Source organism: Vombatus ursinus, unplaced genomic scaffold, assembly GCF_900497805.2.
Source record: "Vombatus ursinus unplaced genomic scaffold, bare-nosed wombat genome assembly UNPS02014180.1, whole genome shotgun sequence".
Lineage (NCBI taxonomy): Eukaryota > Metazoa > Chordata > Mammalia > Diprotodontia > Vombatidae > Vombatus > Vombatus ursinus.
This window is the reverse complement of record NW_020953958.1, coordinates 328,873-348,362: the sequence shown is the minus strand read 5'-3', so window position 1 is coordinate 348,362 and position 19,490 is coordinate 328,873.

Genomic DNA, 19,490 nt, shown 5'->3' with positions numbered 1-19,490 from the left:
TATGATATGATATGATATGATATGATATGATATGATATGATATGATATGATATGATATGATATGAACAGGCAGTTTTCCAATGAAGAAATCAAAACAATTTATAGTCACATGAAAAAAACACTCTAAATCATTATTGATTGGAGAAATGCAAATTAAAACAACATTGAGAGAGAACATTTTACAAGGGGAAAGCAATGAATGTTGGAGGGGATGCAGAAAAACTGGGACACATTTATTGTTGGCAGAATCGTGAACTGATCCAACCATTTTGGAGAGCAATCTGGAATTATATCCAGAGAGTTATTAAAATGCCTATAGCCTTTGACCCAGCAATACTATTACTAGGTCTATTTCCTTTACATTCTTAAAAATTATTGAGGATCCCAAAGAGCTTTTCTTTATGTAAATTACATTTATTGAGATTTATCAAGTTAGAAAATAAAACATATTTTTACGAAAAATTACTGCATTTTTCAGAACAAAAAAAATAGTGAGAAGAATGACATTGTTTTATGTTTTTCTATAAATCTCTTTAATGTCTGGCTTAATAGAAAATATGTAGATTTCCACATCAGCTTCAGCATACAATCTGCTGCAATATGTTATTTTGGTTGAAGTATTTGAAGACAATCTGGACCCATGTAGATATGTAGTTGGAAAAGGGAGAAGTCTTAGTATTTTTATGAAAATAGTACTGTCATTATGAATCCCTGAAAGGGGTCTCTAGGACCCCATCAGGTCCAAGGACCACCCCTTCAAGAACTACTATTATAAAGGGTATTCTTGGCCATGTATAAGATGGGTTCGGTGACCTTTGAAATCCCCTTCTAACTCTGGATTCTGTGATTATCAGTCACTAGTATTGGTATATTGGTACTTTATGATGTAATGCCCAGTCTTTAACTCATACCATGAACAATCCCTTACCATAGTTAAGATTGACATACTTCAAAATTACATATGAAATATTAATTCTAAGAAGAGAAGGTGAGATACACTGGGTTTTGAGTTAGACAAACACCTGGGTTCGAATCCTAATTCCACTACTTCCATCTTGCATGACAAATTACTTCTTCTCAGAAGTTGGGGTTTGGAGTAGGTGAGAGTGGGCTAGGGACAGATCTTCTCTATTCCAGCTCTAAATTCTTGGATCCTTTGTACAAGCCCCAGTGCTAGACAGTGAAGAAGATACAAAGAAATATGGCATTATTCATATCCATAAGTGGGTCTTATATCCATAAGTCTATTACGAAAGAAAAGACACACATCCAAAAAATTAGAACTAGAATGTTGCTAAGTGCCTAGATGCAGCTAAATATATAAAAGAGTTTTCAAGAGAGCAGATTCAAAGAATAATTATGCTATCTCCCATTTGAATGGTACTTTGCATTTTACAAGCATTATATTTATCCTTTCATTTGATACTCACAAATACTCTATGATGTAAATAATTCAAATAACATTTTCCCCATTTTACAGATGAGGAAATTAAATGTCAGAAGTGAATGAACAGTCATCCAAAAAGCATTTATTAAGTGCCTACTGTGTGCCAGGCACAGTTAAGTGCTGGAGATACTGTGCTAAGCACTGGATAATCCTATTTTCCTATGAAAAGAGGAGATCAGAGTCCTCTAGTAATGAACAAAGGTCACCCAAGATCTTCATTATTCTGCTAACATTATTAAAAGACTATTATGATAAAGTGAGCTAAGCAGAGATAGGAAGCCTGTATATGTACAATGACTACAACAATGTAAATGGAAGAAAAAAAACAGCAACAAAGCAGCAAAAAAATAAAATAAAATAAAAATTGTTAAAAGAAATTCACATGATAACTTTACTATATATTTAAAAGGAATAGCAAGTTGTACATAATATATTTGCAGTTTCATGTATAATCATCTTTTTTATTATGCTGTGTTATAGAAATGCTTGTTTTATTCCATAAATTAAAAATAAAATAAATTTTTATAAAAACAACAACAAAGCCATCATAAATGAATTGTGGCAAAATTATAAATACCAAGCTGGGTCCTGAAGAAGAGCTAAGAGAAGACAGCTCCCCATTCTTCCTTTGTAGAGGTAGGGGTCAATAGGTCTGGAATATTTGCATTTAATGTCAGAATTTGTGGCTGTGTTGATTGATTTTACTGATTTTTTTTCTCTTTAAAAAAATCAATCATAGAGGATGGCTCTCTAAGAGGAGAAGAGGGAAGGATCCACAGGGAGAAATTTAGATGGTATAAGAACAAAGGATATCAATAAAACTTATTAGAAAAACCAAAAAACAGATGTGTGCATAGAACATTATTCTACTTACTGTGCGAGACAGAAATAAGAAAGACTCTGCCCTCAAGAAATTCACAGTCCAGTAGGAAAAATAAGCCATACAAACATACTCAACTAACCTGGGATTTCTTAAATATAAGGGAAATTCTAGGGTGGGAACTCCTCTCACTGATGCAGATCATAATTTGTCTAATACTTGATATCTAAGGTGCATGAAGGTTAAGTGATTTTCCCAGAATTACTACTAAGTGTCAGAGACAATTTATCATCTATTTATAAATTGAATTCCCCCCCCAATATAATGAAAGCATTTTGAGAGGAGGGAGTGTTTTACATTTGTCTTTGTATCCCTAACACCTAACTCTGTGACTTGAACATAGTAGACACTTAAATGTTGATTGGATTGAATTAGTATTCATTGGTTATGGTGATGATGATGATGATAGTGGTGGTGGTGGTGGTGGTGGTGATAGTAGTGGTGGTATCTCTACTCTGACTCACTACCTGATTGATCTTTGGCAAGATGTTTAAATGCTCTGGGCCTTGGTTTTCCAGCCTATAAAAGGAGGCAGACTGGATTATTCAAGTAACATAGTCTTAGAGAGGTGCCTGGAGGACTGAGGGATTAAGTGATTGTCCCGGGTCACACAGCAAGTATGTGAAAGAGAATCTGAATTTGCATCTTCCTGACTTCTAGTCCACCAGCTTGTTTAGCCATACCATTTCATTGCCTATATCAGGGAAGACTTTGTTGGAAGAGATACCATTTGACCTGGGTCATGGAGCGTGATTTCAACAGGCAGATATGAGAAAAGGAGAATGTGGGGTCCTAGGAATCTAGTGTGGCTGGAACACCGAATTATTCAGCCTCCTCAGGAAGAAATAAGAGCTAACCATCATGAATAGTTATGAATTGTATATACTTGCAAGGTGTACTAAAGATCCACCTTCAGTCAATACTTTTTTTTTTTTACAAATTAATCATTTTTATTTTTTTATCTATAATCACTTCCATATGCTTTTGAGTTTTCAGTCAATATTTTTACAGGGTGATATTTCTCAAGAAGACAGACTTGAATTAAGCAAATAAAGAATAGAGCTGATGTTCAAACATGAGCTTAATTAATTTATCTGCCACCAACTGCACTATGATTAGAACATTTACACCAAGTCTGGAGAATGGACCCCACTACTGAAAGCATGGAATTAGTTAGATAAAACTCGAAAATTTTTGGACCATTGTAATCATTAAGGAAAGGATATTGCAGAACATTAAAAATCCTTGATTCATGGAATTATAGAATCTCAGAAATAGGAAGGGACCTCAGAGATACTTTCCTCAAACTTACCCCTGAACAATTTTGTCTATATCTTCAAGAAGCAGTCATTCAAAATCTGCTTAAATTATTCCAGGAATAGGAAACTCACTACTTATCAAAAATAAAATATTCATTATTAAACACCTTTATTTTACATAGTGTTTTACAAATATCACTTCATTTACTCCTCACAACAATCCTGAGAATTATGTGCTATTTATTATACTGATGAAGAAACTGAGGCAGAAAAATGTTGAGTGGTTTTTCCAGGATCATCCAGTTAGTAAGTAACTGAGACCAGAGGTGAATACATCTGACTCCAGGTCCAGCACTTTATCTACTGACCACTAGATGCTTATTAACAGCATAGGATTTAGGTCCACAAGTAGCCTAATAAACCCTCTCAAGTTTCTTATTTAAAGACAAGGAAACTGAGGCCAAGAAAGGTGAAATGAGTTGCTCATGATAACAGAGTCAGGATTTGAACTTGGACCCTTAGATTTGAAAATCCTTGTCTTTCCACTACACACTCCCTCTCATCTTCAGATATTTAAGAATATAAATCATGCTCTCCATCTCCAAAAAAAAAAAATCTTTGTCAACCCCTAGTTATAGAGTTAAAATTGTAAAAAAAACAAAAAAACAAAAAAAAACCCAGATGCATATTAAGACATGTATTTTATGAACAAGGCCAATGCAGTAATTAATTTTGCTTGACTAGCCATGTTGGTCACAGAGATTATCTTGTTCTTTCTTTTTTCTAATGGGGAAAGATAAAAGGGAAAGAAAATAGATTGTTGTTAATTGAAAAAAATTAATTTAAAAATAAAAACAACAATAATGTCTCTTGTGCATGGTATTTTCCAATTCACAAGAACTTTAAGTCCAGGTCAGATCATATCACCTTTCCTACTCGGTATTCTCCAGTGTTCTCTATTGCCTCCAGGATCAAATGAACTGACTTAAAAACATTTAACCAGTCAACAAACCTTCACCAAGCACGGATCATGTACAAGAATCTATGGTTAATAGAAAGACGAATTGGTCTTACTTCCTGCCCTCTCGACGTTTGCCGTCTAGTAGGAGTGATGAGATACATACAGGTCAAAAAAAAGTAACTAAGAAAGGAAACCAGGCTGTGCTATGTATCCAAATAAGCAGTGCTTACAATTAGTGGCTCAGCTGTGAAGGATTACAACAATTCTGAAAGTCAGATATCTTTAATTATGTATTGGTTTACATTCTGTATTCTTCCTGCAGAGTATACGTTCTTTGAGAGCAGGGACTTTGTATCCAATAGAGCTTAATGAAATATCTTTCAAATAGCAGGTACTTATTAAGGCTTACTGAATTGTGTTGCATTGAATTGTCCTTTATAGGGAGTGGGGAAGGGGGAAGGCTTTGAGCAAATGCGTGGAGGCAGAAGATAGAACTTTTGAGTTCAAGAAACAGATAATAGTTCACTTTGGTGAGAGTACATGAAGTTGAGTAATGTGAAATATGACTGAAAAGCTAAGATGAATCCCGATGTTGACATCTTGGGATAGATTTGGTTCTGTTACTGAAATAGCTAGCATTTACTTTACAAACATTATCTCATTCTACTCTCACAATAACTCTGGGACATAGCTGTTATTATGATCCCCATTTTATAGATGAGGAAACTGAGGCTGAGAAAGGTTAAATGATTTACCCAAGGGTCACTTAGCTAGCAAGTAGTTGGGGTAGAATTTGAACTCAGGTCTTCCTGAGGTCAAGTCCAGCACTCTATCCACTGTCCTACCAAACTGCCTCTGAAAAACGGTTACACAGATGATGTTGATAGCCCAACAAGCACAAACTTTATTATTTAGTGCTTATTGATGATTTAGCCCAATAATACATAGCCACTGGTAGTAGAGAACAGCCAGATATTTACTCACTTCACATAAATTGAGACGGGGGCTACATTAAAATGTTTCTTTGTGCGGGTCACAAACCTCCTACTCCTTGGAATGGTCAAGGAGGAAATGAAGCCTCAAATACGTCTCCTCGTATATTAGAGGAGCGGCTTTGGGCTGCCACTTACTCAAAGGGAATGGGTGCATAGAGTTCTTAATCTGGGGTCCACCTCCTTGTTAAAAATAGTTCTATAGGTCAGTAAATAAATATCAAGTGCCTACTATGTGCCAGGTATTTTTCTAGGCAGGGGGATACAAATATGAAAAAGAAAGACAGTTCTTGCTCTCAAGGAACTTACAGTCTAATGAGTGAAGATAACACAGAAAAGGAAGATAAAAGTGGGGGAGGGCTGTTGTTGTTGCTGTCGCTGCTGCAGCAGCGGCTGCTGCTGTTGTTGGTTGTACTTCCGTCTCAAAGAGGACCATGGCATCAGGGAAGTGATACCATGGCATGCGAGTGAATTGGATTTAAGTGAGGGAGGGCTGTGCAAAGTCACCGGCTTCACTTTCTCCTCCGGAGCCATCTGGGTCCAGTGGCCAGATACGGATCAGGACAACTGGAGATGGCCCAAGATGTAGATGGCCTTTTCAAGCTAAAGTCTTTAACAGGTCTCAGTTTGACTGAGGCAGACCCAATTCAGTGATTAAGACTTAATAAGAAATGAGAATGAGAAAACGTCCTCTTTACCTAGTCAAAAAAAAAAAAATCAATCTGGGATGTGAATACCCTCAGGGCTTCTGGCCAAAAAAAAAAAAAAATAATTGCTATTTACGTTAATTCTGAGCCAATCAGGGCTCAAACAATGACCAAGCATGGCATCACCTCCCTGATGTCATGGTCCTATCCTAGAATGAAGAACAAACAGCAACCTCTATGAGTAGAAAAGGAGCTTCACACTGGAGACCAAACCGGAACTGACCAGTTGGGCAACATGACTTTCTTTCACTTCCTTCCTTTCTTCCTCCCTCCCTTCCTTCCTTCCTTCCTTCCTTTCTTTTTCTTTCTCTCTCTCTTTCTTTTTTCTTCCTTTCTTTCCCTCTCCTCTGTCCACATAGAGTATCATACCCTTACCTGCAGGTGCTCCACCCAAAGGGAACGTAAATTTTAGTCTCTGAAACCTTTTCTTTTTCGTTCTTTCTTAAAGACCATCCTTCAGCTCAAATCACTCTGGCTCTCATTGACGGGGCAAGAAAAGAAGGAGCAGGAAGCAGAGAAACAAGGTAAAAAGATAGCCAGTCAGTGGGAACCCTAATGGAGAAATTGAAAGGAGAATATTCAGGTGGAAAAAAAAGAGATGGCTGACCTGTGCACACTCCTTTTGGGGAGGAGCTCATCACTTTACCCTTCAATCAAAGGGGCAGAAGGTATCAATGACATGTATTTCAATCTAATTAGTTTCCTTTGTAATCCTAAGTATTTTACTTTATGCATTTAAAAACATTATTTGAAGAAGTTTATAGGCTTTATCAGACTTCTAAAGGAGTCACACACAAAAGTTAGAAACCCATGATTCTGTTAGTAGCAGCAAACATTATTAAACATTCCTAGGTATGACAAAGCAATACAATTATCCCTTCCCCATTGTGACTTTCCCCTTCACTGGTTCAATATATTGTGGGTCAGCATAAGAAATTAAATGGGAATTTGAGGGGAGTTTTACAGAAGCTGCAGACCATGCAAAGGCCAGCAAATGACATACAAAAAAATTTAGAAACTCAGAAATGCATAAAATATTTTAATAGTATTGTATAGTATCAACCCAAATTTTACAATAAGTTACTGTAAAAACCCAATAAAAGAAAAAGAAAAAATTCAGACTTCTCTGGTACAAAGGGAAGGCCAAAAAAATTTCTACAAATTTTCCAGATCACAGGGCACCATGCCCCATAATATGGAAGGAATAACTATAATAACAAAGAAGCTCAAAGTAAAATCAGTGAAGACCATAGGTGCCCCAACATTTAGGAATGTAGTTTACTAACTCCAAGAACCTATCCCTGAACCAGAAATAATAGAGCTAGGAAGAACCTTAGACATTATAGACTTTTTGATCAGGAAGAAGCTTTAGAAATAGCCTCATTCAACCCCCTCTTTTGATAGAGAGATTCAGACTGACCTTAGTAAGGCCTAGCAACACAGCCTGACTTGAGTTCAGTGCTCTGTGGACAAAGTCATCCCACCAGGCTGCTGCCATAGAGAGCCTCAATTTCCCATTATATCAGAACACTTTCCTTCCCCATTCTTAGCCCTTTTAAATAAACTTAGTGATGAGTTAGCTACTCCTGAGGTGTTGGCAGCCTCATTTCCTCAGAGTGGTGGGGACAGAACAGATTTCAGGAGTAGGTTTTTAAACAACATTATCTCTCTGGGGATTGTATGCACAGTTTTGCAGAAGCCCCTTCCAAGTGTGTATGTAAAAACGAAGAAGAATAAAGGAAGGGACCAGATACAAATGATTGCAGGGATGCACCAGTCTGGCCCTCTGGCCCTTTCTTGTGTGTCTTCCAAAGCTGGCTGGAACAAAGGCCAAATTGCTACAAGGGAATACACCCAGTAAGTTCCTTGTTTTTAAAAAAACAAGACACACCCAGCTCATTTCTGATGTCATTCCAGACCCTTTCTGGAAATCTGGATATCCACGGAAAGGAAACATAGAATCCAAGAGTTAGAGAAGGAAAAACAAAATGTCTTACAATTAAATGGAGAGGTTGAGAGGGGAAATGACCTGTAAGGCCCCTGTCTAGCTATAACATTCTACAGTTACATTATTGTATAGGTTATCTAGCCTAACCTCCTACCCCCTCCTAGAATCCCTTTGATAACCACAATAACAGAATGGCAATAAATTCATTTCAGTTAATATTCATTAAGTACTCCTTATGAGTCAAGCCCTGTGCTAGGCACTGCAGATTCAGACAAGAGAAGGAAAAAAAAAATCTCTGCCCTCTATGCACTTACAGCATTTAATGAGGTAAATATAATATAATTTCAGAAAAGAGAGAGGAATAACAACTAGAGAGATTAGAAAAGGCTACCCTTAAGTGAAAGCATCTGAATTGACCTTGAAGAAAATAAAGTGTAATAGTAATAGCTTATCCTTACTTAGATGGGGTTTTACTGTGTAAAATTTACAAAACTTGACAATTATCATCTAGCTTCAGCACCTCCAGTGACAATGAGCTTATTACCTCACATGAGAGGCTGTTCCATTACCAGACCCCTCTAATTCTTAGCAAGTTCTTCCTCAATAAAGTCAAACAACTTTTGTTAAGGGCCTACTATGTGCCAAGCAGACTGTGCCACTTTCTGGAGTTATAATGACCAAAAACAAACAAACCAAAAAAAAAAAAACAAAATCCAGCCCCTGCCCTCCAGGAGCTTATATTCTATTGAATATGGTGCCCCAAACTTCCTCCCTTCAATTTCCATCCAATATTCCTAGCTCTGACCTCTACAATTAATTATAACATGTTTAATGTTCTTTGCCCAAGATAGTCCTTCAAATATTTGAAGACAGCCATCTTGTTCTCCCTAAGTCTTCTCTAAGCTAAACAGCCCATGTTCCTTCAATTGATGCCTCTAAGGAGTGATTCCCTTTCCCCTCACTATTTTCCTTGTACTTCATGTTATAGTTTATCAATATCTTTCTTAATGTGTTCTCAGATTGCCATATTCCAGATGTAGTCTAAAGCAGAAGACAGCAAGACTATCACCTTCACCATTGTGAAGGACAGTATGTTTGGACAATATATTTCTATTGGTGTCTGGACAATATGTTTTTATCACTTAAAATTACATTAGCTTAATTGGCTAGTGTTAAATTGAAATTAGGAGGTAACTCTTAGGGCCATAATCCCTGTCTACGAAGCTAGCAGCCAAGAGGACATAGATAAGCAATGGCAAATCTCTGCTGGCTGAGTTATCCAAACAGACCACCTGTCCCCACAGGGCTGTGCTGATGCCTTCTTCTAAATAGCTGGGATTGGGCCAGAGTCTTCTTGAACTAGGTTTCCAAAGCTCCAAATGGTTGGCAGTTGCAGTTCTTGGCATAAGCCAAATTTGGGTTCCAGTCATACAAAAAGGGAGGAATCCAATCCTCCAGGGAAGGTATATTCAGCCCCTAACTCACTCGGGTTGGATTTCTAGAAAGCATGTCAGAAGGTAGTTAGTTTCTCATCACTGGAGATGCTCAAGTAGGGGAGAATGGGATAGGGCAAGAGTCTTTCATGGACTTCATGGGTTTTTAACAAAAAATTTAACAACTTTAACAAAAACAAATTTTAACAAAAAATCATTTCCCCTATTTTTTTTCCTGGGTTCTTAAGGGACTCAGGTCAATGGAAACAAAGATGTTTTCATAAGTAGGTTATAAGTTCCATGAGGACAAGGACATGTCTGTTCTAAACTGTAAATCTTCCCCAGAGTTAAGCACAGTTCTCACACAATAGTAGGTGCTCAATAAATGTTTATTGAATTGGGCAGACAAATCAAATCAAGAGAATATTAATGCAGTAGAAAGGATACTAAATGTGAAGTCATAAGGCTTGTGTAATGAGGGTCAGGCACATGCTCAGACCCCATCATCTTGCTTGATTGATGAAACCTGTCCACATGGGGGGATACATGGAAGGTAGTTACTGGGAGAATTATGTTGACTTGTAAAGGAAGAGCTTGGAGACACTGTGGAGCATTGTAGACTTTCCATAATTGAGTCTAGTTGGCTAACCATGTGGTGAAGGAGAGGTTTTAGGATTGGCTTTGAAGGTATTCAGAAAGCCCTGTCAGAATCAGTTAGCTCCTCCTTCTTTCATTCACATCAGGGAGGAGTTCAATAATACCTTTGTTCACAGAGTGGAATGAAAGACCTTACTGTAAGGGCAACCTTTAGTGCCTTCCTCACTCTGAGGTCCATGTAGCCCCAACAAAGATGCCTCAGTCCTTGACCTTTTCATTTGTTCTTTCCTGTTTTGGGTGAACGGAATGGAGTCTTCGATCTTGGGAGTTTTGAAAGGTCATGAGGGTGCTCTGGTGTCCTGATGTTTCAGAGTTTGGTTTCCAGACTGGATGTTGCAGACGGCAGCAGCAGTGCCCTGAAGGGCCAAATGTTATCCTTCGGGGCCCAGGCCAGTGAAAACTAAGATGAGGACTCATCTGACGGTTGTGTTATCTTAGAACATGAACTTGAACAAAACCCATGTTTTGTAAGAACAGATTTAAGTTTTGAACCTACTCCTTCAGAGACTAAGGTGATAAGGTGAGAGTATGTCCCTAAAGATATGGAGATGTAGGGAGGGGAAGGGTGAAGAAATAAAATGTAAGTATGTACAAGTGTAGAGATTTGCTAAATCTTTAAAGTAAATATCTATTTGTAAATGCTAACCAAAGTTAAATAGTCAAATGTAACTAGGATGCTAGTTACTGGACCCTAACAATGAGTGCAATAGAACCAGTGGAGGCTCAAGCCAATGGTAGTAGGGAAGAGTCACACCCCAATTCCTCCAGGTTACCTCCTGGTACCCCGAGGGGTCAATATAGCAGCCTGGCTCTGAGAGAAAGGGTGAGAGCATGCATGCTACACTTATATTCAGGTTTGTGTTTTGCTACTTACTAAGAATCTTCCTTGACAGTCTTCTTCAACTGTAAAATCAAGAAATTAACCTAGATGATCCTTCTGGTCCAATATTCTATGATATTGTCTTTATCAGCACAACAAAGAGAAGTAATGAAAGAAACAAAAATGACAAGTGTGCCCTTTGTCAGGGCCCTCTTAGAAAACAATACTTTAATCCAAAGGAAAATAATAATAATAATAATACCTGACATTTATCTATCACTTTATGATGTATATCCATCATTGCATTTGATCATCATGATAATTCTATGTGCTCTTTAGAATTCAGGGGTGGCCTGAGTTGAGGCCACAGGTGACCTTCTACGTCCTTGGGTGCAGCCTTTTGACTGAGTTCATGTCTTACAGAACATATCCTTTTATTAATAAATTTGTTCTGTGAAATTTGGATTCAGTCAAAGGGCCGCACTTGAGGACCTAGAGTGTCACATGTGACCTTGAGGTTTCAGGTTCCCCACCACTGGAATAGGTATTATTAACTTCCCCACTTTACGAATGAGGAAACTGAAGCTCAGAGAAGTTAAATAAATTGCTTAGGGTCCCCAAAACTTTTCTTTAGTTGTTTTTCAGTCATGTCTGACTCTTTAAAAAAAATCTATCTATGTATATATTTATAAATGTGTATATGTATATATATATATGCATATATATACATATGTAGTTAATCAGTTTGTTTTAGTTTTTGACATTCACTTTTATAAGATTTTGAGTTCTAAACTTTTCTCCCATTCCTTCCCTCCTCCCCTCCCCAAGACAGCATGCAATCTGATATAGGCTATACATGTACAATCATATTAAACATATTTCCACATTAGTCATGTTGTGAAAGAAGAATCAGAACAAAGGGAAAAACCACAAGAAAGAAAAAAAAAAAGAAAATGGTATGCTTTGATCTACATTCAGACTCCATAGTTCTTTTTCTGGATGTGGATAGTATTTTCTATTATGAGTCTTTTGAAATTGACTTAGATCATTGCATTGCTGAGAAGAGCTATCAAAATTAGTAATCACACAATGCTGTTGTTACTGTGTACAATGTTCTCCTGGTTCTGCTCAGTTCATTTACCATCAGTTCATGAAAGTTTTTCCAGGTGTCTCTGAAATCTGCCTGCTCATCATTTCTTATAGCACAATAGTATTCCATTACATTCCTGTACCACAACTTGTTTAGCCATTCCCCAATTGATGTGCATCCCCTCAATTTCCAATTCTTTGCCACTACAAAAAGAGCTGCTATAAATATTTTTGTACACATGGGTCCCTTTCCCATTTTTATGATCTTTTTGGATTACAGACCTAGAAGTGGTATTGCTAAATCCAAAGGTATGCACAATTTTATAGCCCTTTGGGCATAGTTCCAGTTTCAGAATGGCTGGATCAGTTCACTACTCCACCAACAATGCATTAGTTTTCCAATTTTACCACATCTTTTCCAACATTTATCATTTGCCTGTTTTGTCGTGTTAGCCAACCTGATGGGTATGATGTGGTACCTCAGAGTTGTTTTAATTTGAATTTCTCTAATTAATAGTGATTTAGAGCATTTTTTTCATATGCATATCTGACTCTTTATGACCCTTTTTGTTGTTTTCTTGGCAAAGATATTAGAATGGTCTGCCATTTCCTTCTCCAGCTCACTTTACAGATAAGGAACTGAGGGAAATAGGGTTAAGTAACTTGCCCAGGGTCACACAGATAGTATCTGAGGCTATATTTGAATTCAGGAAGAGGAATCTTCCTGACTCCAGGCCTGGCACTCTTTCTACTCTGCCATCTTGCCACTCCTCCCCCAGCCCCTCAAAACAAACAAACAAACAAACCAGTAAGTGATTAAAAAGAAAAAAAACTGTTTGAACTTAAGTCTTCCAACTCCAAATTCAATTTCTTTCTGATACACCAAATATGCCTACAATAGCCTGATGGTCATTTAAGGCACCATAGCTTCTGAAGAAGTAAATAATATTGGAGGATAAATATTTTGGTGTCTCTAAAATCATATCCTGTGGGTGGCCACCTATTTCACCAACTCTTATCTAGGTCATTTAAACTTTTCAGAAATTAACTGAAAGAAGGGGATCCCAAACTAATCTAGTTTCTATCTCTTTGCTATATCTGTCACAACTCAGCTTACCTTATTTATATAGGATTGACAATTCCTAGACCCCTGGAGTAAACAATCTTTGGGCTATAGTTTATCTTATCCTTTCTATTTCCAAATAAATTCAATTCAACAAATATTTATTTAGTGTCTACCATATGCAAGGCACTATGCTGGGCACTGGGGACAAAAGACAAAAATAAGCCAGTCCTTGTCTTCCTCTTCTGGGAGAATGGAACATGTACACACACAAACACAAAGTGTATAAAACTAATAAAGTCATTCCAGTAGGGAGCAAGCACACTTATAACTGGGGCAAAACAGAAAGGCTTTGCAGAGGAGATGGTCCCTGCTTGCTTGCTATTTGTCCTTTATTCTGGAAGAGGACCACGACATCAAGAAGGTGATGCCATGATATGCAAATGAAGTGGATTTAAGTGAGTAAGGGCTGTGCAAAGTCATCAGCCTCACTTTTACCTCCAGGGCTATCTGGGTCCAGTGACCAGATACTGATCAGAACACCTGGAGATGCCCCAGGATACAGTGGGGAACCTTGGTCTTTTTAAGCTAAGGTCTTTAACAGGACTAGTTTGACTGACCCACTTCAGTGGTTAAGGCTTAATAAGAAATGAGGCAAAGAATGGCCTCTTTAAAAAAAAATTATCTGGGAGGGGAAGACCCTCAGGGTTTCTGGTCACAACAGAAACAATTGCTATTTACATTCTTTCTGAGCCAATCTGGGCCCGAACAATGACCAAGTAGGGTTTGACCTGGGACCTATTATTGAGCCCTGAGTGTGCTTTGAAGGCAGCTAGGGATTCCATAAGAGGAAGATGAAGAGGCATCAACATGGGAGACCATTTCCATCAAGGCGCAGAATTGTGAAATGAAATATCACGTCTGGGGAATAGCTAGTAGGCCAGTTTGACTAGAATGGAGCGTGTATGAAAAGGAAATAATCAGAATAAGACTGAAAAAAAAGGAGAGAGCCATATAGTAGAAGGCTTTCCAAGGCTGTGTGAGAATTTTTCATTTTATTCTGCAGGAAATAGGGAGGGGTGTGTGAATGAACTTGACCTTATTACCTGGGCTTCAGCAATAGTTACCTAATAACCTCCTTTGTTCTAGTATCTCTTCTCCAATTTATCCTCCACTCAGCAATCAACTCGCTATTCCTAAAAGAGAACTGAGCTTGTCACTTCTCTACTCAAAAATCCTCAATGGCCCCCTACAGCTTTACTGTAGGATAAAATGATGGATACAAGAGATGTTGTCACGGTAGGACCAACAACTGATATGAGGTTGAAGGAGGAGTAAATTTCAAGTATCATTCCAAGGCTGCAAACTTGGATGACTGCAAGGTTTGTGGTGCTATCAACAAAAGTAGGGAAGTTTGAAGCAAGGATGGGTTTTGAAGAAAATATGAGTTCAGTTTTGGTCATGTTCAGTTTGAAAAACCTATGTGAGGCCCAGGTGGAAATAGCTACCAAATAGCTACCAATAGCTGGCATGGAGTTCAGAAGAAAGACTAGGTCTGGATATTTAAATCTGGTAATCATCTGAATAGAGATGATCATTTAAACCATGTAACCTGTTGAGAGAGAGAGAAACAGAGACAGAGACACAGACAGAGACAGAAACAGAGAGACAGAGACAGAGAAAGAGACAGAGAGAGTGTGTGTTTAGAGAGGAAGAAACCCCAGAAGAAAACTTTAGGCAATATCTGCATTTTTTTTTGGTATATGAAGGCAGTTGATAATGTAGCAGAAGAGACTGAGATTAGCCAAAAAGTGAGGTGAACCTCGGGAGAACAGCATTACAGAAGACGAGAGAGAAAGAATGTCTGAGAGTGAGAGGAGACTGATCATGACAAAAGTTTCACAGAGGTCGAGAAAGATTAGAACTGAGAAACAGTCATTGGCTTTAACAGCTAAGACATCTGTGACAAACTTGGAGAGAGCAGTTTCAGTTGAGTGGTGGAGTAGGAATCTAGATCACAAAGAATTAGGAGGGTGAGTAGAAAGTGAGAAAAGAAAAAAAAAGGAAGCAATGAGTTCTGACAAACATTTCTATTGGTTCATCTGTAAAACAATGTCATTGCCACAGATGACCTGCGAGATGCCTTCTGGGTCTGTCATTCACAATTTTAAGGTCCTTTCTGACTCTGACTGTCTTTGTTTTAACACAGGTCCTTTTCAGTGCTACCACTCCATGTTTTTTTTTTTTTCTTATAAGGTCTTATGTAATATTCATATCTAAAATATTCTCTCTTACTTGTTTCTAGCTCCCTGAAGTGATACCCCAGTAGTTACTCCAAGTAATAGCTCCCAACTAGCCCTTCCCTCTAGCTTCCCAATTTTATAATCTTCAATTCTTGTCCTTTGCCTCTACATGATACAATAACAAATTACAACAAGAGTTTATTAAGCACCTACTTGGTGCAGAGAACAGTGATAAATGTAAAAGAGACAAAGTTTAGATAAGACATGACCTCTGTCATCCTGGAAATTAGAGATTAGCTGGGTGATAATACCAGCATAAGGAGTTATAACATACGATATTATAGGATAAGTACATTAGAGGGTTAAAAAAATATATTAGATAAGGTCTCAGGGGGAAAGTTGTGACCATCCAGGGGAATCAAGGAAGACTTCCTAGAGGAAATGACATTTGGGTTGGACTTGAAGAGTAGGACTTCCAATAGGTAAACAAGTTCCTCTGTGAAGGGCTGCATGTGTCCTCATGTCCCCTATCTGTGACCCTATCTCCTCTTAATTGTGTGATCTCTCTGAGCCCTCTCTACTACTTAGAATTACCATTGTCCTTGAGAACAATTAGGGCAAGATTCCAAAGACCCATTCAGCTGGAAAGAATTCAGAAGAAATGGGAGGGAAGGGTTGGCTATCCATGATCAACTTAAAAAAAACACATGTTCACAGAACCACTGAGCATAGCAAATTAGGAGGATGCTTTAACATGCTCCACACTGTTGTTTACCTAGCTATGGACCTCCTGCAGCTATCTTGACCTCACCTCTCATTGGCCTTTTCTGCCTTTGTTCTGATTTCTGTTTTAACATAGTTTCCACCTCTGGCCTTTCAGATCCATGACCACGTTCCCTTGCTGGCACCAGGATTCTGCTCTCCTCCCCATGTAGTAATTAGGGTTGGGATGCTACCATGCACCTCCCTAAATCAAGAAACCTTCAGACAGCAGCATGAAACTGGTCCATTGCAGATTTGATCCCAGCCCCATCCAGGAACAAGGTCCCCCACTTCTGGAAACCTGCAGTAGTTTACGTGATTACAACCCCAAACATCATAGTACCCCAGAACCTAGACAATGAATGAATCATTCACTCAAACAATGAAAGAATGAAAAAAAATTTATTAAATGCTTACTATGTCTCAAATACTGTGCCAAGCACTGAGAATAAGAAGATAATCCACACCCTCACAATTTTAATGGAAGAGACAATTTAGGGGAGTAGTGGACAGGGAAAGGAGTTGTTGTCTAGGAAGTCATGAAGATGGTGAGTGAAGACATAGGGTAGTCCATTAACATGCTCTTTCCTGAGATAAGGGGAGTGGGTATTTGATTACAATTATTAAAACATGGCCATGATAAAGATGAGAATGTGTGGTACAATGAAGTACAGAGCTCCTCTGCCCTAGTTTATCCTAGGATTGGTTTCTAATGATCCAGTTTGAGGGTAGCTGTAACAAGTGTAGCAGGTCTGAACATGGCTGGGGTGAAGATAAGCCTGAATGTCTCTGTCTTTTCTCTCTCTATCTCTATCTGTGTGTGTGTGTTTCTCTCTTTGTGTCTCAGTCTTTCTGTGTGTGTGTGTGTGTGTGTGTCTGCCTCTTTATCTGTCTCTTTCTGTCTCTCTGTGTCTCTATCTCTGTTTCTCTATCTCTATATGTCTCTCTGTATCTGTCTCTGTTTCTCTCTTTGTGTCTCTGTCTTTCTGTGTCTCTGTCTCTATCTCTGTCTCTCTGTGTCTCTCTCTGTCTCTGTCTCTGTCTCTCTCTCTCTCTCTCTCTCTCTCTTTCTCTCTCTCTCTCTTTCTCTCTCTTTCTCTCTCTCTTTTGATCAGGGAGAGATTCACAGAAAACGGAGCACCTTAGGTGAGCCTTGAAGAACAACGAGGATTCTGAAAAGTACAGATTAGAAACAGATGTATTTAAGACATGCAGGGTGACCTGTTTCAAATGCACATAGGAATAGTAGGGACAAAGCACGATCTCAGTATCTGTCTTTATAAATGAGATATTTATAAAGTGCCTTACAAAGTTGAAAGTTCTATAGAAATGCTAGCTATTATTATAGTAAGTGACAGAATACCAAATTTGTGGGAATAGTTACTACTCCAGGTTGGCTAAGAATTAGATATTTCACATGTTCTTAGCATTTTTCTCTACTCCAATAGCTATAATCTGGTTCAGAATAGCCACATTATAGTATTCATTCCTAAAGCTGGTGGTGGAAGTAGTAGTAGTAATAGTAATTGTTGTAATGGTAGTGTTTAGTAGTAGTAGTAGTATCATTAGTTCCTCATAATGTATTGTCCTTTTCTTGAGGAAACTGAATCTTGCTTTTCAACTCTATCCATCCAGAATTTTCTCTCATTCACATACATCACTAAATGAAGGAAATGAGCCCATTGTAAAATACCTAGAACTATGGCAGAACTTCTGATTTTCTGGTCCTGGGAACCAAATGTTCAAAATCACTTTCCCAGAGACTATGAACACATGGGAGTCAGAAGCTTATGGTGATCACCAGGATTAGCAGCACTTTTCAATTTAGCAAGGTATTTATACACATAATTCCCACTCATTTTAAGCCTGATTTAGAAGTGATATAGTGGATAAAGTATGAGATCTAGAGTCAGAAAGATCTGAGTTCAAATCCAGCCTCAGATACTTACTAGCAGTGTGACCCTGGGCAAGTCACTTAATCTCTATCTGCCTCAGTTTCCTCATTATGAAATGAGGATAATAACAGGACCTACCTCCTATGGTTGTTGTTGGGATAAGATGAAATAATATCTATAAAACATTTTACAAAGCTTATATACTATAGAGATGCTAGCTATTATTATTATTGCTATCATCATCATTATTATCATTGCCACTAATAATAATAAAATAATAAATAATAAAGCTCCAATGAAGTCCTAGTCCACACCTCAGTATGGTATGGGCTGCTGAAGACTATGCCAGCAGAACACTAACTGAAGCTGGAAAGGCTTTGAGTTTGAATTCTCTTGACAGTAGACTATATACCTTCTGGCCAAGGACCAGCCTAAGTTTGGAGACATTCATCACTCAAGGAATGGCCACCTCTTGATGAATTTTAGAAACACAGAAAATCAGGAGATCATATATAAATATATGAGGATTTAATGATGGGTAGATGGGGGAGGGGGCTGATTTGCCATCTCCATCAATTCATAATATAACAGAAAGAACACTAGAGCAGGAGAGATTTGGGATCATATCTAGCCTTTAGCCCCTCAAGCTGGGTGACCATGTGCAAATCTCCTAATTTATCTGAGTCCAAGCTTCCTTATCTGGGAAAATAATACCCACAGCTTTTGCCTCATAGGGGTTGTTTGTTTGTTCTTGTCAGAATTAAATGAGATAATGTACGTAAAGTATTTTTACAAACCTTAAGGTTCCATAATGTTAGATATTATTAATATAGAGGGTATTCATAAAAGTGAAATCACAGCAGTATTGAATTAATAACAAGTTTATATTTTGACAGTTTTTAGTGTTTATATTGCACTCTCCAACAATGTTGTGAAGTGGGCAATGTTAGTTTTATTCTTCCCATTTTACAGATGAGGAACAGATATGTTAGGTAATTTGCCATCCATCACACTGTTAGTAAGTGATGGAGATGGCACTTATACCCAGGATTTCTGCCTCCAAATTTCACTCTCTTCTTCCCACTATAATATGGGGCTATGCACAATTTTCTTTACCATATGAAGATTTTCTAGCATTTTGGCACATCTGTAATGTAAAATTCTCAGCACACAGCAGAACAGGGTGGTGAAGCCCTACCTACAGACATTTCTTCACCTCTATTTGCATAGAGACAAAGGCAAGTCTGTGCATTGATGGTGCCCAAGTTCTGGGAGTTTCCAGAAACTGAGGCCTTACAAAGGTCCCTATGTCACTGCCTGCCCTAGTGGATCAT